General features: G+C 36.0%; 1 long non-coding RNA gene across 1 annotated transcript; it reads right to left on the bottom strand.

Moving 5' to 3' along the window:
• Positions 1-7,180: 7,180 nt before the first annotated feature.
• On the bottom strand, positions 7,181-8,706 carry LOC121295198. The gene is made up of 3 exons (XR_005946884.1): positions 8,552-8,706; positions 7,640-7,670; positions 7,181-7,450 (listed from the first exon to the last, which is right to left on the bottom strand). It is a non-coding gene; the product is annotated as an uncharacterized LOC121295198 (long non-coding RNA).

Genomic DNA, 8,706 nt, shown 5'->3' with positions numbered 1-8,706 from the left:
GTTGGCTGCAAAAAAAGTAACAAGTAGATGAAATAGATTTAAAAAAAAAAAAACCTTGAATGACATATTCAGCAACATTTTTTAGTTTTGTAAACCTTAAAAATGTATGTTGACACAATGAGCGTGTTCCCATAGACTATTTTAATCCCAAAATATTAAACACTGGAGAAACGTTACTGCAAACCTGAATTGACAAAACTGAGGCGTTTGTGTTTGTCTTTATAAAAGACACTTTAGGGAAATACTCTTGTGTGTTAGTGAGTGTGTTAGGCACGGCTCCCGATTTCATTAAAAAAGGCCGCACAAAGGCTTCATCTAATTTTAAACAATCCTGTGACCAGCTTGTTCGGTAATCGTTTAGCCTGAACTTCAAGTTTATTTTTCTCGTATGCAACGTCCCCTTTTCTTAGCTCTGAACGCGATCTTCTGTCGTAATGAATTTAGATTTGTTTATTTGTCAGCTGTCTCCATGTTTTTATGTTAATCATACATTGCAAACTAATGCATCAACAATATCTAAACAACCACTTTAAACTTCACACCTCTGACTCACATGTTACATCATTGTACAGTATGAGGAATTCACCAGGTGGTATTTGCTTGACCCTGTTGTCATAGTAACCACATACAACCACATGTACAGCTACTGTAGTGCTGCTTCTACTTGATAAAAGTATTAAATGAACAGGGGATGTGAAGAGTAATGTAAAATACTATAAGGAAAATACGTTAGGTAGGCACATTTTTCTTTGAAACTCGTGATATCATTAATTTTCTGGGGGCCTACATATAAGTCTAGTACGATCTGTTCTCAATCAGTTCTTACCTCCACCTCACACAGCCCTAGTTGTGTCTGCCTGATCTGAAATACTCTCTCCCTGACTCTCTATGACAAGCCAAATTATCATTTAGAGATATCTCAAATTGCATTTTAAGATATCTTCAAATATTTAAAGATATCTGTAAAACATTTCAAGATATTTCAAATTGAATTCCAGATATCTTTAATTGTGCAGTTTGTAAGATATCTACAACTAATTTGAAGATATCTGTAAATCAATTTGAGATATCTTAAAATGAGAGTTTTAAAGATATCTCTAAACCATTTAGAGATATCTCGAAATAACTTCCTGTTCATTTATAGATATCTCTAAATGATTTAAAGATATCTCAAAATAGCTTCCTGTCCATTTAGAGATATCTCTAAATAACTTCCTGTTCATTTGAAGATATCTTTAAATGGACAGGAAGTCCATTGAAAACACAGAACATTTTCACAGGAAGTCATTTCGAGATATCTTTAAATGGCTTCCTGTTCATTTGAAGATATCTTCAAATGATTTACAGATATCTCTAAATGAACAGAAAGTTATTACGAGATATCTCTAAATGATTTAAAGATATCTCTAAATGAACAGGAAGTTATCTGAAGATATCTTCAAATGATTTACATTTATCTTTAAATGAACAGGACGTTATTTAGAGATATCTGAAAAGTATTTAAAGATATATAAAAAACATTTGGAGATATCTTAAAATGATTTAAAGATATCTAAAAATACATTTTAGATATCTAATTTAAAGCTCCATTTAAAGATATCTGTAAATCATTTTGAGATATCTCCAAATGTACTTTAGATATCTGGAAATGATTTAGAGATATCTTCAAATATTTAAAGATATCTCTAAATAACGTCCTGTTCATTTAAAGATAAATGTAAATCATTTGAAGATATCTTCAAATAACTTCCTGTTCATTTAGAGATATCTTTAAATCATTTAGAGATATCTCGAAATAACTTTCTGTTCGTTTAGAGATATCTGTAAATCATTTGAAGATATCTTCAAATGAACAGGAAGCCATTTCAAGATATCTCGAAATGACTTCCTGTGAAAATGTTCTGTGTTTTCAATGGACTTCCTGTCCATTTAAAGATATCTTCAAATGAACAGGAAGTTATTTTATCTATAAATTAATTTGAGATATCTCTAAATTACAATTTGGCTTGCCATGACTCTCCTTCTTGCTTTCCTGTGCAGCTCTTCTGCTGCTTCTGTGACACCGCCTGGTTTCAATCAGAGGTACTTTTAACACACGCTGAGGCACCTAGTAAAGTTAGTGCCCTTAAATGAATATGGTTTGCATATCAAATACCTCCCTTGCGGTATTTTGTGACTTTGCATATATTTTGGGATTTGCATACATTTCCACACATTAAGATTATTATTAATATATATTATTACATTAAAATGACTCGAATGCTGTACTTTTTCCACACGCTTTTTTCCACACATTAGGTTGCCTGCGACTGGTTAGTGAATACAGCAGGTGTGCAAAGCACGCAGTAAAGGGGCTTACTGTGTGCAAAACACGTTACCGCTGTTTAGCGAATGAAGCTCTTATGTGGCAATAGTGCAAGCTACCAGGCAGTGTGTAAATTGCATGCAGTGTGTCCATGTCTCTATGCATGCCTTAATCTCTGGACTAAATGGAAATGTAATCAAGTGTGCAGCGGTGCCAAAACATGCTCTGATTACTTACAGAGAAGCGCACATTATAACTGCTCAGCTTATCGTTGTTTCGTGGAACTTTTCTTATTTCCTAACAATATTGTTGCTAAGGTTTTAAAATGAATTGTCTTACCTCTGTCACTGCTCCCTTGATCATTGAATGCTACCTGCCCATCACATCTCAATATCTCTGCTAAAAGCCTCACCTGGATGCAGCTGAGCTATGAGTGGGATGGAATTTCCTGACTTTTATGGCTTCAAGCTGCACCGTTGAAGTTAATTGCCATTTTTTGTGAGGAAGTTCCTGACCTTTGTGGCTACAAACTTAAGCCATAAGTGTTATTTAGCAATGAATAAAAGCAATGGTTTGCTTGTGAACTTGGACTTTGTGTATTGTGTGCAAGACTATGAAAAAGGGTTGTTTTATTTCTGTATTTGAATTGCTGTTTTTATTCGTGTATTATTGTTAGTTTATCTTTTTGCTGGGGCCTGTGTATTGAGTTAATATTGTGTGGGTTCAAGCCTTGAATGAGTTGCTGCTACAAATTCTGTGAATTAATTATAAATAATTGATAGAATTCTCAATTAGCACGTTGCCGCTTTGATTCTTATGAATAGATTATAAATAGGGCTTTTGATTTTTGGTTTTAACTGATAAAAAAAACCCTGCGATACAAAAAAGAAAGAAAAACACTGGGAATGGTTACTCAATTCATGTTGACTTGACCCCTTTCCTAGTGAAAAAAATAAATAAAATACCCCCCCAAAAAAACATTCCCGGTGCAGTTGTGCAATGTCCCTCCTTCCTAACTTGTATCTTGCATTGATACATTCTAAATACTTAAAACCACCGAATACTGAGTGGCAGCAAACTCCTATAGTTCTGTTGGAGGGGTGTAACACCGCTCAATTTAAAACGAGATTACAATTAAAAACAGAGCACTGTTCTTGCTCATGAGATTTAAAGATTTATTACAGTTTGATAGTATTTACACGCTCGTGGAATTTAAAACAGAACTGCAAATTGAGGCGAAATGTAAAAAATTCCTTAACACACAAAACCCCAGAAGAATATGTCTGTGACCATAAGGATTTTGTTGTGTAAAACACCAAAGGAAAGTAGGAAAATTGAAGTAGCATCAAATAGTGCTATACATATTGTAACAGAAAAAACTGAAAGTAACCGAAAACAATATATAAAAAAAACGTGAATAGCTAAAAATAAGTACAGAAAAATAAAATTAATAAAACAAAACAAAAAAAACCACGAATCTCTAATTATAAATTACTGATATCATTTGATTAAACTAACATTGCTGCTAAAACCCTATGAATAGTTTCTTAAATACTGGAGGCTCCCAAGTGGCACATCCAGTAAAAGCGCTCTGTGTGCCTGGAGGTCGTCGGTTTGACACCAGGTTATTCCACTGCCGAGCGTTGCCCAAGTGGGGAGGGCACTGTGCATCAGCAACCCCTGTAGGCTGTCCTGGTGGCTGTGGGCTTGCCTGTAAACTACCAATCTAATCCAATATTGATAAAAAGTATTGCTGCTATTTTACCCCAAAAATGACTGATTGCTGCTGAATCAGTTTTTTTTTTTTTTTTTACTTGATGCTTTTTATACTGTTCTGTATTAAACGTTACGGTTTTGACTTTAAGATTTGTGTGGCTTAATTACTGTGGTTTATCTGTGTGACTTTATTTATTTATATTAGTAGTTTATGTTCCCTTGTGTAGATCGGTCACCTTTGTAAATTATATATTGATCTACCTGCACTTTTGACCTCTTGTATTGATTCTTCTGTTTATTTACTGAAGTCAAATTTACTATAATGGTAAAAGTAACTGAATTGAAATACAACTATTAATGAATCCTGAATATTGCAACTATTACTGCACAGTTGTTGTATGTCTTTACTGAATACCCAGTCTTGTGTTTTGGACTTTTTAAAGTATATCTGTTTTCCTGGAGCTTTGCTGTGTTCCCTAGCTACCATAATTTATTCTATTTTGGTCCCTGGGTTTATTAGCCTGGACCTTCCCGGACTATTAAAGGTGTCTCGGGTAAGGTTTGGCTGTAGTATGTTAACCTTGCTCCAACAATAGCAAGCTCCCTTTGATACCAGTGGAACCCTTTATTTAACATTAGCTCTGCGCTCTATACAAGGCAGCTCCATGGTTCTCAAGCCCACTGCCCACCCCACAAACACATACATCCTTGAATTGAACTCACTTCAGCAAAGGCCTGTCAATGAGAGAGAGCTGGACAAGAACAGATTCCATCCTCTTAATCGGTTTTGTGTGTATCTAACTGTCGAGACTTGATTTAAAATCAGTTATCAATAAAAATTTCCACTGGATTGGCTTTGTTTCTTTATGCCAAAGTAGTTGTGTCCATAATTTACAAAGCGATGCCTTTTACACGCACACTTTATTAACAAAAACAAAACAATAGTGTGATAGGGGTTGTGGATAATCCCCTGTCAGAGAGGGAGAGACATGAGAACTGACATGGAAACGCCTTGCTATGGTGTGAGTATAGCAGCAGAATATAACGTGGTATCTCACAGGCAACCACATATCAACACAGCTGACAAAGCAACCCGGGAGGAGGGTCTGACTCCAAACAAAAATACACCTCCTTCATGTGCATGACCTCAGCCTTGCCACACACCATACCCCTCAGAACGGCACCCCAGGTCCACTCGAGATACAACCCCCCTAAATAAATTGTGACATGGCTGGCTAGAATTCTGTTAAAGGGGACCTTGACAAAATGCAGGGATTCAAACTAAAACCCCTGCCCCTGTAGAAGTATATACAATATTTACAAACCATACAAACCTCTCCTCGATTAAATGAATAGACAATTACAAAGACACACAAGTGTTCTGCTGAGTAAACTCAAAGCCCCACTGCTGCCACATCATTGTAATAACACTGTACATTGTGTACCAGCATTCAAGGTCATTTCAATGTTTAATTTGCTGCTGTCACCCCAGAACTGCACTTAAAATCTATTACGACACCACAAACTAGGAACAGGCTTCATATGGTACATTGTGTCACAGGGCCACCAAGTGGAGATGGATGATAGTGCATCTCATTTAGCACCAGTCAATAACATACTAATATTATCTTCCACAGAACAAGAATTGGCGAAAACAACTTTTTTCAAAACATTTTTTCTGTTAAGTTATTGTGAGGGCAGCACAAGACATTTCAACACATCAGAAGAGAATATAATTATTACTGTGAATATTTATTTGCTTAAACTGGTTACATCTGATGCTTCCTGATTGAATCACAAAGGGATGATTATTTAATCATTCCATTACACCAGGAAAGGGCAAGAGAGATGAAGTCCCAGGAACGTGGTATAAAGGGAAGGCAAATCCTACGTTTAGGGAGAGTTCAGTGAAAGCTAATGCCCAGCCTGAACAGGAGGAGTCTGGTGGAAAAGAACAGTCAGTGTGTTTCCGCTGTTTGTTTTGTTTGAACCTTTTATTTGTTGCCCCTGTGGCTTGCTGCATGTTTTTGGTTTTGTTTGTTCCTGTTTGTAAATAACCATGCTTCCTGTGCAGCTCCCTGACCGAGTCTCATTCACAGAGATCACAGGCAAATTAGAAACAGATCACAGACCTTGTATTCACTGTACATCACAAATACAAGGTTGCTGTAGTTAAGATTTTATCTTGTTTTTAAAAGGTCTTTAATGTCTATTCTATTTGTATTAGACTAGTCGGATTTCTTGAAATTAGGGCATATTTAGGAAGCTTGAGGAATTTCTTGTTTCAAGTAACCACTGGGTCTGAACCTGCTGATTTAAAAAATGTATGTTACCAAATTGAATCTTGAGTTTGAAAAACTCTAACCCTGAGTACTAATCACGCATAGTGCATCTTCCAAAATGTCTAATCCAGAGCAGCGGTAGTTTTCATTTGAATGAAGTGGTAAACAAAGCAGCACTCTGATCACAATATCACATGACTTTTAAGAAACAATAGTTTGGCACAAATATGTAAATATAATTTTAAATATTTATATTTCCCTGTTTTAAAACTTTTGAAACTTTCAATTGGAATTCCCATAATAGCAGAATAGACATTGGAGTCTATGTTCTTGTTCATTTCATTATTCTAAAAACCTGGATCCATGTAGAAATATATTAAATGTTAGTAACAATTTTGTATGGTACTTTACAAAAAAATAAATAAAATATATGCATAAGTTAGTGGATAGTGAAACCAGACCGGTACAGGGAAACATAAATTTATATAAGTTGTAAAACAGTGTATGGTCACGTTCTGAGTGAAAATAAGGGTCAGAAATGGATTTCTCCGGTAGTTCCGGAGCTGGCCCCGCGCACTTTCACCTGAGTAAATTCGAGTAAACAATTAGTTTCTGAATATAAATAAGGGTAATGTGTTCTCTGAACTCCCCTAGCAGAAATACAGAAAAATAGACCCATCTCTACTAGTGAGACTCAAACACAGGCATTTAAAAAGCAACAATTATGAAAATGAATAATATATTGTGCTCTAAGCCTCTATGTTTCTAAAGTAGAGATCACAGTGCTCTTAAAGGGCAAGTCGATTAGTCAGGTGAGTTGCAGTTTTAGTGCTAATGTGATTGCTATGATAACACACTACCCATAACCATGTGAAAGTAATGATGCAGCAATAAACTTTATTTATCCTGGTATACACAGAAACAATTCATCAGAATACCAAGGCAGTCTCATTCGAACAATGCATTACATTAAATGCAAAGCCAAGGCCTCTCTGCACTCCCACTCGAGGTCATTTCCTGCAGTTTAATGGGAGCAGCTCTGTCTCATCTTCTCGAATGGTGACTGGGTTGAAGGTGGACTCTTCTGTATTTTGCTGAGAACGGCTCTGCCATAGGGTTGCTTGTACATCTTCAGAACACGCCTCTTCTGTACACATTATATATATATATATATATATATATATAAATATAGATATAGATATAATATATATATAAATTTTAATTGAGTCAAAAGACAGTTTTAACTTCCAGTGAGATATGGGGAATAAATATATACATAAAATGAACCACTTATCAAAACTCACAGGAAGAAACCAAACAAAAAAACAGGAGCTACCTTCAAGACAATCTTCTGACAAAGCTGGTGCCTAAAATGAAAATAAAAAAGAGAGTAAAAAATATGGCACAGCTACAGCACATCCCTGCTTTCCAGAATGATTTTCAACATACTCTCGTTATCCGCACACCCCTGCTTTCCAGAATGATTTTCAATATACTCTCATTATCCTGTTCATTCCTGTGTGAATTCCAAGCCTGACAGATCTGTGGGTGTGCACTGGTAATGTATTCCCCCCTGAAACAGTAAGATTTTATTTGGGAAAACAAACTCACAGTTCCCAGGTGAAAGGTTTTATCGATGCACACCCTTGGATGTCATTTTTATACTGACCTCATTATAGAATGCTCAGAGACGGCCCCACATGTAAAATATACTGGTGACTTTATAAAACATATATCCAGAGGCGCAGAAACAGTAATACATGAGGAGTAAGTACATCTATCATAGGAAACAGTACTACATGATGATTAAGAGCACATATGAAACTAAACTATAGCAAATGTACTATTATGCACATTCAGTGTATAAAGTAATTACAACCACAAACTTTTAAAGAAGTGCAAGCCATTTCCCACAGTTACATAAATGCACTTCCAGTGGTTTTTACAGAGCCTGCTTAGCACTAATCTTGGACTACCTTACCCGAGGTAACATAGATAGTTCAAAACTGGTGCAAATCGGGGTCTGTGAATTTTTTCTAACCTAAACCATGTGCATTAAATGAAATAAAAATTAAACCAAAGACTTTCTCTAGGTCATCCAAGACATGTTAACAGGTTCATATTATCATCAGTGGGTATTTAAATATCCAGTAAGGAAAAACATATCTAACTAAACCCTAAGCAATCATCAAGATTTTATCCCTCAGCTACGCATGGGCAGCCTGGGAGAACAAGCTGTAATACTTACAGATGCTGCTCTTTGCAAAAGCAGGCTCCCAGTAACCAGAACCAGCATCACACGGACACTGAACATGCAGCTCAACTCCACAGGTGCCATTCTTCTGTTGAAGTTACCTTGGGAGACTAAATGGATATCTGCAGCAGGTAGATTTGCTTCTCCTG

The sequence above is a fragment of the Polyodon spathula genome, chromosome 20, assembly GCF_017654505.1.
Source record: "Polyodon spathula isolate WHYD16114869_AA chromosome 20, ASM1765450v1, whole genome shotgun sequence".
NCBI classification, from domain to species: Eukaryota; Metazoa; Chordata; class Actinopteri; order Acipenseriformes; family Polyodontidae; genus Polyodon; species Polyodon spathula.
Note: the sequence above shows the minus strand (reverse complement) of the source record. Positions and strands in the feature narration are given on the sequence as shown.